Consider the following 16,606-nt stretch of genomic DNA (forward strand, 5'->3'; position numbering starts at 1 on the left):
TTTTAAACCTCTGCCTAGTTTAGAATGTTTTCCCCCCCATTACATCCTGAGATTGATGTAGTTATGAAAAGAAAATTCTTTGTCCAGAGACAAGACAAGGGTGTATGTGTCACAGGCAATAATCATAGCCAGGAAATAATCTTGCAAACAGCAGCCAAGACAATTAACCAATTCTCCTTTCATTTGTATATGGATATAGCAAATCTTTTAGATTAAAACATAGTGCACATGTTCAGAGAAATACTGTATAAAATGTAGTGCCTCTGAAGCACATAGTTCTTTATGGTGACGTTGGCAGGGAAAGTTGAAGTGCTCTTCTCTCTCTGGTATCTTCTATGTCAAGATTTTCCTCCCTTTATACAAGTTCCTCTTCTTGGGGGAAACATCAAGCTTTCTCCTCCTCACCAAAGATGTATTTCATTCATCACTGTTTCTGGTAGGCCTCACTAGTGCTAACTTCAAATTCTCTGCACCCTGAGGCAAAGTATATTGCTTGCAAAATTTGGATTCAATAATATCTAATCCAGAAGTTTTTGGGGGAACAGGAGACCCATTCTACTAGCTGGAAGAACATGTGGAAAGCGAAGTAGAGACTCTTCTGAGATACGTCCCATCTTCCCAATTCAATATTCAGGTTGATTCATAGTTGGTTGAAGGGATTGCTGAAGATTTGTGCTTAGTTCTTATTTTAACTGAAACAGTTCACCCGTTCCTTTGAGACATACACGAGATTGCTAGAAAGCATTTTCTCGTGTGATTCATATAAAAATATGTTTTACTTTTAATTTATTAGAATGGACAGGAGAAGCTGGAAAGATCTTGACTTTCTGAAACATTTATGGAAGGCACACAAAAATAACCTGGCTTTAAAAATACATGCACTGTTCTTAAGTATAACAAACACTGAGACATACGGTTTGACATCATTTTGACAATTCTTGGCATGTGACTGCTGTGCTTTTTAATGTCAAATAACATGGTGAAATCAGACAATTTACTTTAGAGACAGTGTTCTGGAGCTCAATAGCAATATTCAGGGAAAATGAATGTACAAGAGAAAAAATATTCTTAATTAAGTTTCATGGCTTGTAGAAGAGCTGTTATGATTTCCTTGACCTGGCCATATAAAGTTGTTTTTCTAACCAATTCCATAAAAATGACTAGTGGCCTGACCCTTCAATCCTTTACTCAGGTAAAACTCTTATTAACTTTGTTTCCTTTTGGTTGAGTAACGAGTGCAGACTAAGGTTCAAAGAGTTCAGATTATGTTATTAAAAGATGGCTTTGCTGTAAAGCGACAGACTACTTAGTCATCCTCTGATTCATTAGCAGCAGTATTTTCATTACAGTACTGTACTCATATGCAGTAGTAAATCTTGCAAGGTTAACTTTTAAATGCTCTATAATGGACTATATTCAGTTTTCAGTTACAGTCTGAATCTCACATGTCAAGCAATGACTTCTTCCATTTTCAATATTCATTAAGATGATACACTTGTTTTCAGGCAATTTAAATATTTAAAGGCTAGATAGACTCAGTTTGACTGCACTGATACAGACTGCTTGTATTTATATGCATTCATTGATAACAGCATACCTTTACAGGAAATGCTTAATCACTATGTTCAGGGACTAACGTAGCAACAATAAGTTGAAACCTACTCTAAGGGTATTTCTACACTACGGGATTAATCCGAATTTATATAATTTGAATTTTGGAAACAGATTGTATAAAGTCAAATGTATGCGACCACACTAAGCACATTAATTCGGCGGTGTGCGTCCATGTACCGGGGCTAGCGTCGATTTCCGGAGCATTGCACTGTGGGTAGCTATCCCATAGCTATCCCATAGTTCCCATAGTCTCCTCCGCCCATTGGAATTCTGGGTTGAGATCCCAATGCCTGATGGGGCCAAAAACATTGTCGCGGGTGGTTCTGGGTACATCCTCCCCCCTCTCCAGGGAAGCAATGGCAGACAACCGTTTCACGCCTTTTTCCTGGGTGAACAGTGCAGCCACCATACCACGGCAAGCATGGAGGTCGCTCAGCTCAAGACAGCAGTCATGAACTCTGTAAACACCTCGTTCATTATCGTGCAGTTTATGCTGAACCAGAACCTGCAAAACCAGGCGGCGAGGAGTAGGCTACGGCAGCGCGGCGGTGAGAGTGATGAGGACATGGACATGGAATTCTATCAAACCGCGGGCCCCGGTGCTTTGGAGATCATGCTGTTAATGGGGCAGGTTATAGCCATGGAATGCCAATTCTGGGCCCGAGAAACAAGCACAGACTGGTGGGACCGCATCGTGTTGCAGGTGTGGGACGATTCCCAGTGGCTGCGAAACTTTCGCATGCGTAAGGGCACTTTCATGGAACTTTGTGATTTGCTTTCCCCTGCCCTGAAGCACCAGAATACGAAGATGAGAGCAGCCCTCACAGTTGAGAAGTGAGTGGCGATAGCCCTGTGGAAGCTTGCAACGCCAGACAGCTACCAGTCAGTCGGGAATCAATTTGGAGTGGGCAAATCTACTGTCGGGGCTGCTGTGATGCAAGTAGCCAAAGCAATCACTGAGCTGCTGCTACGAAAGGTAGTGACTCTGGGAAATGTGCAGGTCATAGTGGATGGCTTTGCTGCAATGGGATTCCCTAACTGTGGTGGGGCAATAGATGGAACCCATATCCCTATCTTGGCACCAGAGCACCAGGGTACCCAGTACATAAACTGCAAGGGGTACTTTTCAATGGTGCTGCAAGCACTTGTGGATCACAAGGGACGTTTCACCAACATCAACGTGGGCTGGCCGGGAAGGGTTCATGACGCTCGCGTCTTCAGGAACACTACTCTGTTTAAACGGCTGCAGCAAGGAACTTACTTCCCGGACCAGAAAATAACCGTTGGGGATGTTGAAATGCCTATAATTATTCTTGGAGACCCAGCCTACCCCTTAATGCCATGGCTCATGAAGCCATACACAGGCAGCCTGGACAGGAGTCAGGAGCTGTTCAACTACAGGCTGAGCAAGTGCAGAATGGTGGTAGAATGTGCATTTGGCCGTTTAAAAGGTCACTGGCGCTCGTTACTGACTCGGTCAGACCTCAGCGAAACCAATATCCCCATTATTATTGCTGCTTGCTGTGTGCTCCACAATCTCTGTGAGAGTAAGGGGGAGACCTTTATGGCGGGGTGGGAGGCTGAGGCAAATCACCTGGCTGCTGATTATGCGCAGCCAGACACCAGAGTGATTAGAAGATCACACCAGGAAGCGCAGTGCATCAGAGAAGCTTTGAAAACCAGTTTAATGACTGGCCAGGCTACGGTGTGAAAGTTCTGTTTGTTGAAAACCCGCCCCCTTGATTGACTCATTCCCTGTAAGCAAACCACCCTCCCCCCTTAAATCACAGCTTGCTTTTAAAGGAAATAAAGTCACTATCATTTAAAAATCATGTATTCTTTATGAATTGATTATAAACATAGGGAGAGAACCGACAAGGTAACCCGGGTGAGGTTTGGGAGGAGGATAGGAGGGAAGTAAAAGGCCACTGAAAAAATTCAATATAATGACAGTCTTTTGGTTGGGCTGTCCACTGGGGTGGAGTGGGAGGGTGCATGGAGCCTCCCCCCTCCGCGTTCTTACACTTCTGGGTGAGGAGTCTATGGAACATGGTGAGGGGGGAGGGAGGTTATACAGCGGCTGCAGCGGCACTCTGTTATCCTGATGCCGTTCCTGAAGCTCCACCAGATGCCGGAGCATGTCCATTTGATCACGCAGCAGCCCCAGCGTTGCAGCCTGCCACCTCTCATCTCGAGTGTTCCTCATGACCTCACGTTCACTGGCATCTTTCCTGTACTTAGATACCGTGTCCTTCCACTCATTCAAATGAGCTCTTTCACTGCGGGTGCATTCCATTATTTCCGAGAACATCTCGTCTCGCGTCCTCTTTCTCCGCCGCCTTATCTGAGATAGCCTTCGGGACAGAGGAGGGAGACTTGAAAAATTTACAGCTGCTGGAGGGATGGAAAAAAGGAGAGAAGTTTTTAAAAAGATACATTTTACAGAACAATGCTTATACTCTTTCACTGTGAACAACACTATTCACATTACATAGCACATGTGATTTCAGTACAAGGTCACATTTTCCATCTTAATATTGAGTGCCTGTGGCTTTGGTGTTAGAGATCAGAGCCGCAGGTCCGAGCAACAGAATTCGGCTTGCATGCGGCCATGGTAAGCCATTGTCTTTTGGCTTCTGCACCCTCCTTTCCCACATACCAAGCAAAGCCCGTTGACTGCTGCGGTTTTCCTGTTAACCTTCAGCAGCAGAAAACAAACTAACCCCCCCCCCCATCCAATTCTCTGGGATGATCGCTTTATCCCTCCCCCCGCACCGCGTGGCTGGTATCAGAGAAGATCCCTGCAGAAACCAAACTAACCCCCTGCCCTCTCCCTACCCGCCATGAATTATCTGGGATGATCGCTGTACCCCTCTCCCCACCGCGTGGTTGGTATCAGGGAAGATCCCTGCTAGCCAAAGGCAAAAAGCTCAGCGCCAATTCACCCCCCGCCCCACTCCCTGCGCTTGGCTAACTACAGGAAAGGATTGCCACAGGCAAACAGCCCAGTAGGAATGGCCACCTCTGTCCCCTTAATTAAATTTCCATATTTCAACCAGGTTACCATGAGCGATATCACTCTCCTGAGGATTACACAGCGAGATAAAGAATGGATGTTGCTTGAATGCCAGCAAACACTGGGACCATACGCTGCCAGGCTTTGTCATGCAATGATACCAGATTACTTGCTACTAGCATGGCGTGGTCTAGTGTCCTACCATGGAGGACGGAATAAGGCTGCACTGCCCAGAAACCTTCTGCAAAGGCTTTTGGAGTACCTCCAGGAGAGCTTCATGGAGATGTCCCTGGAGGATTTCTGCTCCATCCCCAGCCACATTAACAGACTTTTCCAGTAGCTGTACTGGCCGCGAATGCATCCCAAGTCCTCAGGGCAAATTAATCATTAAAAAACGCTTGCTTTTAAACTATGTTTTATATTTTAAAAGGGAAACTCACCTGAGTCCCTTCCATGGGGTCATGGTCTTGGGTACTGGCTTGGAAGGCTTGGGAGGGTACTTCAGTCAGGCTGAGAAAAAGATCCTGGCTGTTGGTGAGAACGGAGTGCTATGTGCTCTCCGCAAGCTCGTCGTGCTCCTCCTCCTCCTCCTCTTCTTTCCCGTCTGCAGAATCCTCAGGTGTGGCTGATGAGATTACCCCCACCTCGGAATCCACAGTCAGAGGTGGGGTACTGGTGGCGGCCCCCCCTAGAATTGCATGCAGCTCAGCGTAGAAGCGGCATGTCTGCGGCTCTAACCCGGAGCGACCATTTGCCTCCTTTGTTTTCTGATAGGCTTGTCTGAGAACCTTGACTTTCATGCGGCACTGCTCAGAGTCCCTATTGTGGCCTCTCTCCATCATGCCCTTGGAGATTTTTTTCAAAAGTTTTGGCATTTCGTCTTTTCGAACGAAGTTCTGCTAGCACTGAATCCTCTCCCCATATAGCGATCAGATCCAGTACCTCCCGTACGGTCCATGCTGGTGCTCTTTTTCAATTATCGGCCTGCATGGTTATCTGTGCTGATGAGCTCTCTGTGGTTACCTATGCTCTCCTGTGCTGGACAAACAGGAAATGAAATTCAAATGTTCGCGGGGCTTTTCCTGTCTACCTGGCCAGTGCATCCAAGTTCAGATTGCTATCGAGAGTGGTCACAATGGTGCACTGTGGGATAGCTCCCGGAGGCCAATACCATCAAATTGCGGCCACACTAACCCTAATTCGAAATGACAATATCGATTTTGGCGCTACTTCGCTCGTCGGGAAGGAGTACAGAAATCAATTTTAAGAACCCTTTATTTCGAAATAAATGGTTTCTTTGTGTGGACGGGTGCAGGGTTAGTTCGATTTAACGCTGCTAAATTCGAATTAAACTCATAGTGTAGACCAGACCTATGGGTAAGGTTTCTAGAGTCAAAGAGCTGCTGTGAGACCACTAACACTGATGCAAATAGTGCTATGACTGCTGTTCAAGATCCTGTTGTGCTAGTTGTTCTAAAAGAACATATTGTTTTCCATGACAGCTCTTTTACTTGAATGGTTACACTTCCTGAATAATCTTGTTATTGTGTGGTGAGCCACATGGAAACTGTCTGGCCTTGACCCAAATGTCTGTGAGTAATGGGAAAATGTTCCATGCTATTTGAATTAGGATTGCTGGTCATTTTGTGCTAGTAATCATTAATAACAAGTTATTGGTCAGATGCTGTTAGTTGTTGCTGCAGCCATAGGAGAGCATTTTCACTTTTAATGTATTATGTTGGGTGATGATGATAACATAAGAAAATGAAAACCTTCCTAGCTTCACTATTAGGTGTTTTAGATCATTCACAATTATTTCTTTTTGTTGTTTCGGGTGACTTTATTGTTGGCCACTGTTGGAAGACAGGATACTGGGCTAGATGGACCTTTGGTCTGACCCAGTAGGGCCATTCTTATGGTCTCAAGTACTCTATTTTATGTCATTTCTGTTCTGATAGCTAAACATAAGAACAATAATGAACAGTAAGCACCTTCCACACTTGTACAGGAGAACCTTTCATTCATATTTGTCCTTTTGTATATTGTGCAATATTGTAGGGGATCAAGAGGTGGACACCAGAATCTGCCTTTACTACCAGTCACTCTATTGCTGCCTAAATCACCCTCAGAAATTGCTGCTTAAATCACTCCTGTTGTAGACTTTCCCGTTTCCTTAATCTTTACAAACTGTAAGTTAAGATCAAAATCCACAGAAAAAGAAAGCACACAGATACATTGACCTTCCAATTGGTGCATGTGGGAATACTAACTGCAAAGCTATGCCATACTCATCATGATTTCTGCTGACTACATTAATACCAGATGGTGTGTTACAGTAAAAAAAATAAATTCTAAGTTTTCAAATGTAAGTCACGCAACTAGTAAAAGATGGTCTTGTTACCTGCTGCTTCTTTTTATATGCTTTGAATGGGTAAATGGCAAATGTGACTTTAAGAGAAGTTGTGACTATCAAGTTTTATGGTTTAAACTTATTTATTTTCCTAATAATTTTCTCTGAGTTGGGCTGATTGCCCATTTATTAAATTATCTAGCTATCATTGCTCTATATTATGCAGAGAGCCAAACTGTACCCAGGATCAGGAAGACTGTGGAAAAGTAGCTTAAAACCATCTTTCTCTGTTCCAGTGCACTAAGCTCTCTAAGTCCATTAATATGATATGAATAATACCATATGTATTCAGCTACTTTGAATCTACCAAATACTGTTTATCATTTATTCCTGTCCTTTCAATGTGTGTTAAGTCACACTTTTCTAACCTTTATTGTGTAACACAGACGTTGACATTCAAAGTGTTTTGTTAAGGACTAATCTCAATAAGAAAATTTTGCATGATGATGATTTTATAAATTGTGTTGGTTATGTTGAAACTGATTAGTCTCACCCTCCTGTAAGTGCAAGATTAAGAAATGGAACTCCAAGATGTTATATTCAATTACTACATGTAAATTAATAGTAGTTGAGTTTGGGAGTACAAGCAAATTCTTTAGCTTATTATATTTCCCTTCCCACAATCTACTATAAAAAAAACTTTATTGTAAATTAATGTTGCCAACATATGGGTCATTCACTGAAACTGTACACAGACATTTGATGCTCTCTACTTTTAGATGAATTAGCCAGGAAATGTTACATAAACTAGCATGTCATTATTTTCTCTTTACTCAGAAACATTTTTTTTTCTAAAGAAGAGGGAAGCTTTAAATATACCTGCAAAATCAACAATGAAAATGAAAAAACATGCTTATACTCTCGTGAAAAGTCTGTTTGATACACTGCATACTGTACATTTTGGAGATGGGGTAGCTGCTCCACAGTTAAGATTATAAGAAACTTTCCATTATAAAGACACTTGTGACTCATCCACTCAGTTCCAAAAATAAGTTTCCTTTCTGCCTGTAATTTTACATAATTGGTCTCCTATAAGTGAAGAATTATTATGCAAAATTTGATGTGTCTTAAGCCAGCTGCTTGAGAGATGTGGTTAAAAAAAATGACTCATTTCACTTTTGAAGAAGTAACATCTTTGTCATTTAATTTCTCCAAAGGAAGTTTTGCTCTAGAAACTCAGAAATTATTGCATTCAATGGACTTCCTGGAAGAATTATGTCCTGATCCTAAGTCCACTGAAGTCAACATAAAGTTTTCTGTTGACTTCAGTGGCCTTTGGATCAGGTCCTTCACAAAGAAAGTTATATTGAACTATGTTGGGAACATAATTGCTATTGAAAAAGATAGCATCGGTGATCTTCCAGAAAACACCATCCTGGCCACTATGGATGTAGAAGCCCTCTACACCAACATTCCATACAAAGATGGACTACAAGCTATCAGAAACAGTATCCTGATAATGTCACGGCAAACCTGGTGGCTGAACTTTGTGACTTTGTCCTCACCCACAACTATTTCACATTTGGGGACAATATATACCTTCAAGACAGCAGCACTGCTATGGGTACCCACATGGCCCGACAGTATCCCAACATTTTTATGTTGACTTAGAACAACGCTTCCTTAGCTCTCATCCCCTATCACCGCTACTCTACTTGCACTACATTGATGACATCTTCATCATCTGGACCCATGGAAAAGAAGCCTTTGAGGAATTCTACCATGATTTCAACCATTTCTATCCCACCATCAACCTCAGCCTAGACCAATCCACACAAGCGGTCCATTTCCTGGACATGACTGTGCTAATAAGCGATGGTCACATAAATACCACCCTATACCAGAAACCTACTGACCGCTATACTTACCTACATGCCTCCAGCTTCCAACCAGGACACACCACACGATCCATTGTCTACAGCCAAGCTCTAAGATACAACCACATTTGCTCCAATCCCTCAGACAGAGACAAGCACCTACAAGATCTCTATCAAGCATTCTTAAAACTACAATACCCACCTGCTGAAGTGAACAACCAGATTGGCAGAGCCAGAAGAGTACCCAGAAGTCACCTACTACAGGACAGGCCCAACAAAGAAAATAACAGAACGCCACTAGCCGTCATCTTCAGCCCCCATCTAAAACCTCTCCAGTGCATCATCAAAGATCTACAACTTATCCTGAAAGATGATCCCTCACTCTCACAGATCTTGGGAGACAGACTTGTCCTCGCTTACGGACAACCCCCAACCTGAAGCAAATACTCACCAGCAAGCACACACCACAGAACAAAAACACTAACCCAGGAACCTATCCTTGCAACAAAGCCCGAGGCCAACCTTGTCCACATATCTATTCAAGTAACATCATCATAGAACCTAATCACATCAGCTACGCCAGCAAGGACTCATTCACCTGCACATCTACCAATGTGATATAGGTCATTATGTGCCAGCAATGCCCCTCTGCCATGTACATTGACCAAACTGAACAGTCTCTACGCAAAAGAATAAATGGACACAAATCTGACATCAGGAATCATAACATTCAAAAACCAGTAGGAGATTACTTCAACCTTTCTGGTCACTCAGTAACAGACTTAAAGGTGGCAATCTTGCAACAGAAAAGCTTCAAAAACAGACTCCAACGAGAAACTGCTGAACTTGAATTAATATGCAAATTAGATACCATCAATTTAGGCTTGAATAGAGACTGGGAATGGCTGAGCCATTACACACATTGAATCTATTTCCCCATGTTAATTTCAGTTTGACAAGAAGTTCACACCTTCTGAGGGATTTTAACTGAGCTCCAAACTCAACAAAGAAAAGCCTGAAAATAGTACAACCAACTAATAAATACGCTAGGCCTGGCAGATGCCTAGGGAGACAGCAATGTCAGACCTATGGATTATACCTGCTATTCTAATGTATACAAAGTTTACTCCAAAATAGCCCTCTTTCTCATTCCTAGAGCACACTTACTTTATCAGAAATTGAAGAATGTAAAATCCTCCCCTTATTTCTGTCAGATCACTCCCCCCGTCCTGCTATCACTGCAAGCGGCCTCTTGACCATACACTAGCTCATGGCAGCTTAGCAACTCTCTTTTATGAGATTCACCTTTCAAACATGTCATAGAGATGGGAATAAAAAAGATTTCCTGCAAATTAATAACAATGGAGAGATATCACTGGTAATGCTGTGGGAAACCCTTAAAACAGTCCTCAGGGCAAAATAATTGCCTTCACGTCAGTCAAGAGAAAACAATGGCCAGAAAAAGTTTAAATCCCTCCAGACCATACCTGCACACTTAGAAATAAAGCTCAGAAAGACTCAGCCAGAAGAAGTTGTTAAAATCTCTGCAACACAAGAAGACAGAATTAACTAACACATTAAATGTAAAATTAAACTAGTGATACAGGCAGAATTAAAGTACTATTATGAGCATGAGTTTAGATTAAATAGACTGCTAGCTTTCCAACTGAGGAAACAGCAATCTGCTAAAGCAACAATACCCCAAATTTCTGAACCAATACAGAATAAAATAATTAACAAACCAGAAAAAATAACTGTAGCCTTTAATAATCATTATAGGGATATTTAAAAGCAAGGTAAAAGAATGTGAGGTTTCAGGCAATCAAATTACAGAATTTTCTGAGAAGATCCAAACTAGCCTCACTGGAAATCACTTGGCAACTCTCATAGTATCACTGGAAACAAAGGAACTAGATGATACTATTAAATACCTTAAAGGAGTTCTCAGGAGAAAATTTTGGTGGCCTCAGAGTGCAGCCACCAACTCTTGCTTGTGGCCGCTCTCACACTTTTTTCCTAATTAGCTTTAGGAAAAAACAAATAAATATGCACATATCCACATCCAAATCATTATAATGTATTTACTGCTAGCTAGTAAGTCTGCTGTGAAAAGTCATATTAACAAACATATAGATATCACTTTTTCACAGCAGACTTACTCAGCCCTGCCAAGCCGGGGGACAAATTAATCCCTGGATGGGGGAATCGAGAGAGGCAGCAGGGGGCCCCGCAGCCAGAGCCCAAAGCCCTTCATCCAGAGCCTGGGACCTGTAGGGTGACCAGACAGCAAGTATGAAAAATCGGGACAGGGTTGGGGGGGGAATAGGAGCCTATATAAGAAGAAGACCCCCAAATCGGGACTGTCCCTATAAAATCGGGACATCTGGTCACCCTAGGGACCTGATACTGTGCAGCTGCAGCCCGGGAATCAAGCCTGAAGCCCCTCGACCTGAGCCTGCCACCCAGGGCTGAAGCCCAAAGCCTGAGCCCCACAGTCCCTGGGAAGGTTGGAACTCACTGGCTACCTGGCCCTCCCGCATTGTGTCGCAGGTGTCTCTAAAGGTGGGCAGGACCCAACCCTGCTGGAGGCCCCAGTAATCAACGTCAAGCCGGTGCATCCAGGAGCAACAGGGACCAGGGAAGGCTGCTACTTTGCCCCCTCCCATCCCAGTCAAAGCCCAGGAGGCTGTGGCCACAAGAAAAGCCTCTGGAACCTGATAGGCATGGGATAGATTTCTACAAAATCTTCCTGTAAACATACTTAAACCCGTGCAGGGGTCACACACACAAATTCTAACTTCAGGACTATGAAGTGAAAGCTGATGAGCAACACTTATCTCAGTATTGCCAAAGGAAATTGAGGACATAACCCTGTGATCCTCATAAAGGCCCATCTCTATATAAAAACAACAAGGAGTCTGGTGGCACCTTAAAGACTAACAGATTTATTTGGGCATAAGCTTTCGTGAGTAAAAACCTCACTTCTTCGGATGCATGGAAGTGAGGTTTTTACTCACGAAAGCTTATGCCCAAATAAATCTGTTAGTCTTTAAGGTGCCACCAGACTCCTTGTTGTTTTTGTAGATACAGACTAACACGGCTACCCCCTGATACTTGACATCTCTATATAAGATTCAGATTTACTAACTCAGTGTGGGTAAGGGCTAGTATATGTAACATCAAGTCAGCTGATCATAGTTAACCGTAGGGTGGACTACCAAGAAAAAAAAGTCTTCTGGGGATTTATTATAATGGACCCTAGGGTTAACCATGATCATGAGACAATGCTAAACATGACACTTCCTCTGTACACTGAGTGCACAGCTGTGTTTAACACTGCTAGTTATTGCATGTTCTAACATAGAATCATAGAATATCAGGGTTGGAAGGGACCTTAGGAGGTCATCTAGTCCAACCCCCTGCTCAAAGCAGGACCAATTCCCAATGAAATATGATGAAATTCTCTATTGTAGAATAGCCCAAAGACACTGTTGTATGTTGTCCTGTAGCTAGAAAGCAGCTTGCTTCTCTGACTCTTGGTTTCTCTCCTTCTTGCTTTCAACACCCTTTCTAGCCTGCCCCCACAGATCTTACTTGGAAAACACCATGGTCCAAGATTTGGCAGACTTCTCATTACTAAGGAAACATGCATTACTTTAGTGGGGGATCTAGGCACTTATTTTTACTTTGTTTAGCTGCTCTCCATCACAAAGGAAAAGTCTTACACAAACTTGACAATAATCAAGTCCCAGTGAAGCCATTTTTCTGATAGCCCACGCGCTGGTTAGCCATGATAGTCAGGCCAACCCTGGCTATGCTGAGTGTTTTAACACTGTTAGTTAACACAATGCAATTTTACAATTCAGATAATCCCTTATATGGGGTTTCTGCAAGGGCAATTGCTTATGTTCAGTTTTGCTGCTTTTTACCATTGCTGCTGCTGATAAACAGGGCTCTTGTACTTATTGTAGATAGATAAATTACTCTTGGAAGAAATACTCTTCCATCTGGAAATGGACCAAACCTCTAAAATTTGCTCCTATTCAGCAAAAATAATAACAATATGTGCACTTTTCAAAGTCCACCCTAAGATTTTTAAGGCTCAGTGTGATCTATTAACAAGCAAAGTTAGACAAAAATTAGCTGAATACTTTTAAAGGTATGGAAATTTAAATCAGCACATTGAAACAAATGTCTAGAGAACCATGCTTAGATTAGCATTGCAACCTGAGGAGTCTGAAGCAGTGAGAAAACTGAGCCATTACCTGTTGGCCATATGAGGGTCAAGTCAGCTACCACTCCAAGAAGACTCCATTGTATTTGTGGGAGTTGTGTCCTGATCTGGAAGCCCACTGTTAGTGTCACTGGGAAAAGTGGCTGGACATTGCCCCATGAAGACCTCAAGAAGTGGAGTCTTCAGAGTCCTGAAGATCCCTGATGTTGAATGGTTGGGTTGAAGAGGGGTCAGAGATAAGGGTGAGGGAGGTGCTGGGGATGGGGAGGCAGACATCTCTTCTTGTCTTCAAAAGATGTTTCTCATTTGGATGATGGGTAAATTTCAGATAAAAATCTGAACCTCATTCTAAATTCTGGTGTCTGGATGGGAACGTATTCATTTTGGCCTGTCTCTGGTATGCTTAGTCCTTTTCAATGCTTGTGCACTATGTTGGTTACCTAGGAAAATATTGTAGCAATAAAATGGTATTTTTCTTTTATATTAAAAAAAATCCTCTTCAGAAAACCTCAGGGATGTTCTCTCTAGCAGTTATAATATAGCAATATCCACAGAAAGGAGTTCCATGAAAGTTGAAAAAAATCATTGTACCTTTACATCTATTTGGTAGCAACATTTTAAAAAGAGGCTCCTGGAAACCTATGCTTGCCTCCCACCAGTGTTTTCTTCCAAACTGAAGTAAAAGTTGTGGCCATTTCTTGTCTTTGATGGAATTCATCCTCTCTCTAGATGCTGGTGTATCATACCTGATAAAGATAACGTCCCTATGGTTTTCAAAGAGGAATTATTTTGCCTTTGATTACACCAAGTGTCAGATCTTTTTAATAAATGTCCTGCAGAAGTATATTCCCAGGTCCTTTACAAGATCTTCTCATGCAGACCCCATTTCATTAACTTATACAAATAAAAAATTGTGCAATACTATAGCCAGGTTTCAGGATTACAGGATAAACACTTTCATCAGATGCATTACAATATGTTCGTTTGCCCAGTGCTGCTTCCTCTCTTGATTATGCTTTTAAGAGTTTTATTTAAATGGGGGAAAAAAGTAATGAATTCCACAATGCCCCACTCTTTCTGTCCCCTTGTATGTGCGGTTCATCACAGATTATGGTAAACCTTTTTATGGCCCCCTTTCAAAAAATATCAACAGCACTTTTGTGTGGGTGGAGTCAAATTTGGTTGGATGTGTACTGAGGCTACCATGATTGTCAGAGCTGTCAGAGGGGTTTTCTGTGGTGGACATATACACGTGAGTCACAATATAAGCCAAGGTTTGGCAGTTTATGTGGTTTATTTCTGAGATGAAAGAAACAACATTAAATATTAAGTATTTAAGATTAACTTTGAAAGGTTTGCTAGGAAACAAATCAAGTAATAATGCACTGATTTAATTGGAGTGAAAAAATGGTAATTAGGGTGATTGTGTTGGTATAAATTAATTAATATCAGCAATGTTTAAACATATAGTAGCAGCAGTTATGTGCTGATGTTATTTCCAACTTCTGTGGTATACATATGTTTATGTCTGTAATGAGAACTTGCAGGTATTCATTACTTTGTGAACCTTATTACCAAACTCAGATGGGCCCCAGATGTCTTGAATTTTCTTGAGTACATTTTAATTGACTTTTTAGAAAAATGTAACCATGTCTCAATTTGCCTCTAACAGCTTTGTAAACAATGCAGTGAGAAAAATGAGTTTAACTGTTTTATAGGGGATAAACAGTCAGCTTCAGGAGTAGCAGTAATTAAAAGAAGCAATAGAGAAAGAGAAGAGAACATATAGAGTCTGCCAGGATAATACAGACAGCAACTTCTCAATAAGCCCCTGGACAAGTTAGAAGCCGGTAGCAATGAGTGTAAAAGTGAAAACAATCTTGACAAGGCAGATAAAGAAAAGCAAACTTCTGTTTCAAAAAGAGTCTTCATCAAGAGGATGTCAGCTGCAACAGGAACAGAATTCATCAACTCGAAGAACTGGACTTAAAGACTGAGATTGAGAAAGGCATTTTTTGTTTGTTCAATTATACTCACCATTGACCTTGTCCAGGATTTATGTTGTATTGTTGAAAACATTGAAAAATTTATTTATCTTCATGCTGCTTATTCTAAAAAAAAATATGCCATCAAGAGAGTCTGTTGGTCACTTGTTGGATAGGACTAAAAGGGTAGGTGGAACAATATTTCAGCACTCATAAATGGCTTGTAGAAACTAGCATAACAGCCACTATAACAAAAACTGTCTCCATAGAGACATGAAGTAAATGATTCCAACTACTTTGGGTTCAGAATTAATTTTTATTTTTTTAATATTTATACAGGTGGTACCAAATTCTGAAGTCCTGACTCAAGACCCCAAGTGTTTACCTTCCATTCCAGATCCACATATGGAGAAGATGAGTCAGGTGCATCCAAAGCACCACCCATCTCCAGACTCCTGGAGATCTCTCTTTAGGTCTGACAATTTGCATTTTGGGAGAAGTCACAATAAACATATGTTCTGTTCCAGAATCATGTAGTGAATCTTAAAATGTAATATTGCCTGAGTCTGTATTTACTTTTTAGTGGAGTCTCCTCTACAGCAATGAGTCTTCATTTAAGGGAAATACCCAGGCACACAGTCACCACTTGGGAACCCAAAAAAAGATTAAATATATATGAATAATGAGAACATCCACAGGTCATGGGAAAAATAGAATGGAGGTAAACCTTCATGCTTCAGGGCATAAGCTGAAGCTCAGGGGTTAGGAAGAATCTTTGCCTATTGGCTGATGATTCTATAATTGTTCACTCTGGATTTGTTTGTACTTTCCTCTGAAGTAGCTGGGACTGGCCACTTTCAGAGACAAGATGCCAAAGTAGATTGTCCACTGGTCTGATCCCGTATGACATTCCTATGTTCCTGAGCTCTGAAATCATAGATCCAATGAATCTGCAATACTAGGGAAATTCAGAAAACAGCCAGGAAGCACTACACCACACACAAATCTCTCTCTCCCTCCAAGGGATCTTCATAGATCTTATAGGGTTTGTGTCTGGACTCGCTATTGCTATATGGGAAGCATATTCCTCCTTCTAAAGATGCAATTTAGAAGAAACTCTTCCAGGGAATTACCATATAGTTTTCTTCCTACCAGGCCTAGAATTTCCAGGGGGAGGGCTAATCAGACATTTGTTCCTAACTCAGGGAAACTCCCATTGACTTTAATTACAATTTTGTCTCCTTCACAATTAACAATTCTAGAAACTATTCCATGTACTGTACATTTTGTTATCTCACGTGTGTCCGCATGGATATCCACATGACTTTCTACCTCTCAGACAATTAAGCCCCCTCTGACATTGCGGAGGATTTTAAGAATTAGCAGAAAAAAATCAGCCATTTCAAGTATGGTAACAGGGATTTCTGTTTTGCATAGCTGTACTAGGGGAATATCATAAGGCTATAAATAGTATAGCCAACCTCAGATGTTTCAAAAACCATGCCTCTTACCTACAAAACCTCAGGATTT

The sequence above is a fragment of the Chrysemys picta genome, chromosome 5 (genome assembly GCF_011386835.1).
Source record: "Chrysemys picta bellii isolate R12L10 chromosome 5, ASM1138683v2, whole genome shotgun sequence".
In the NCBI taxonomy this organism is placed as follows: Eukaryota; Metazoa; Chordata; order Testudines; family Emydidae; genus Chrysemys; species Chrysemys picta.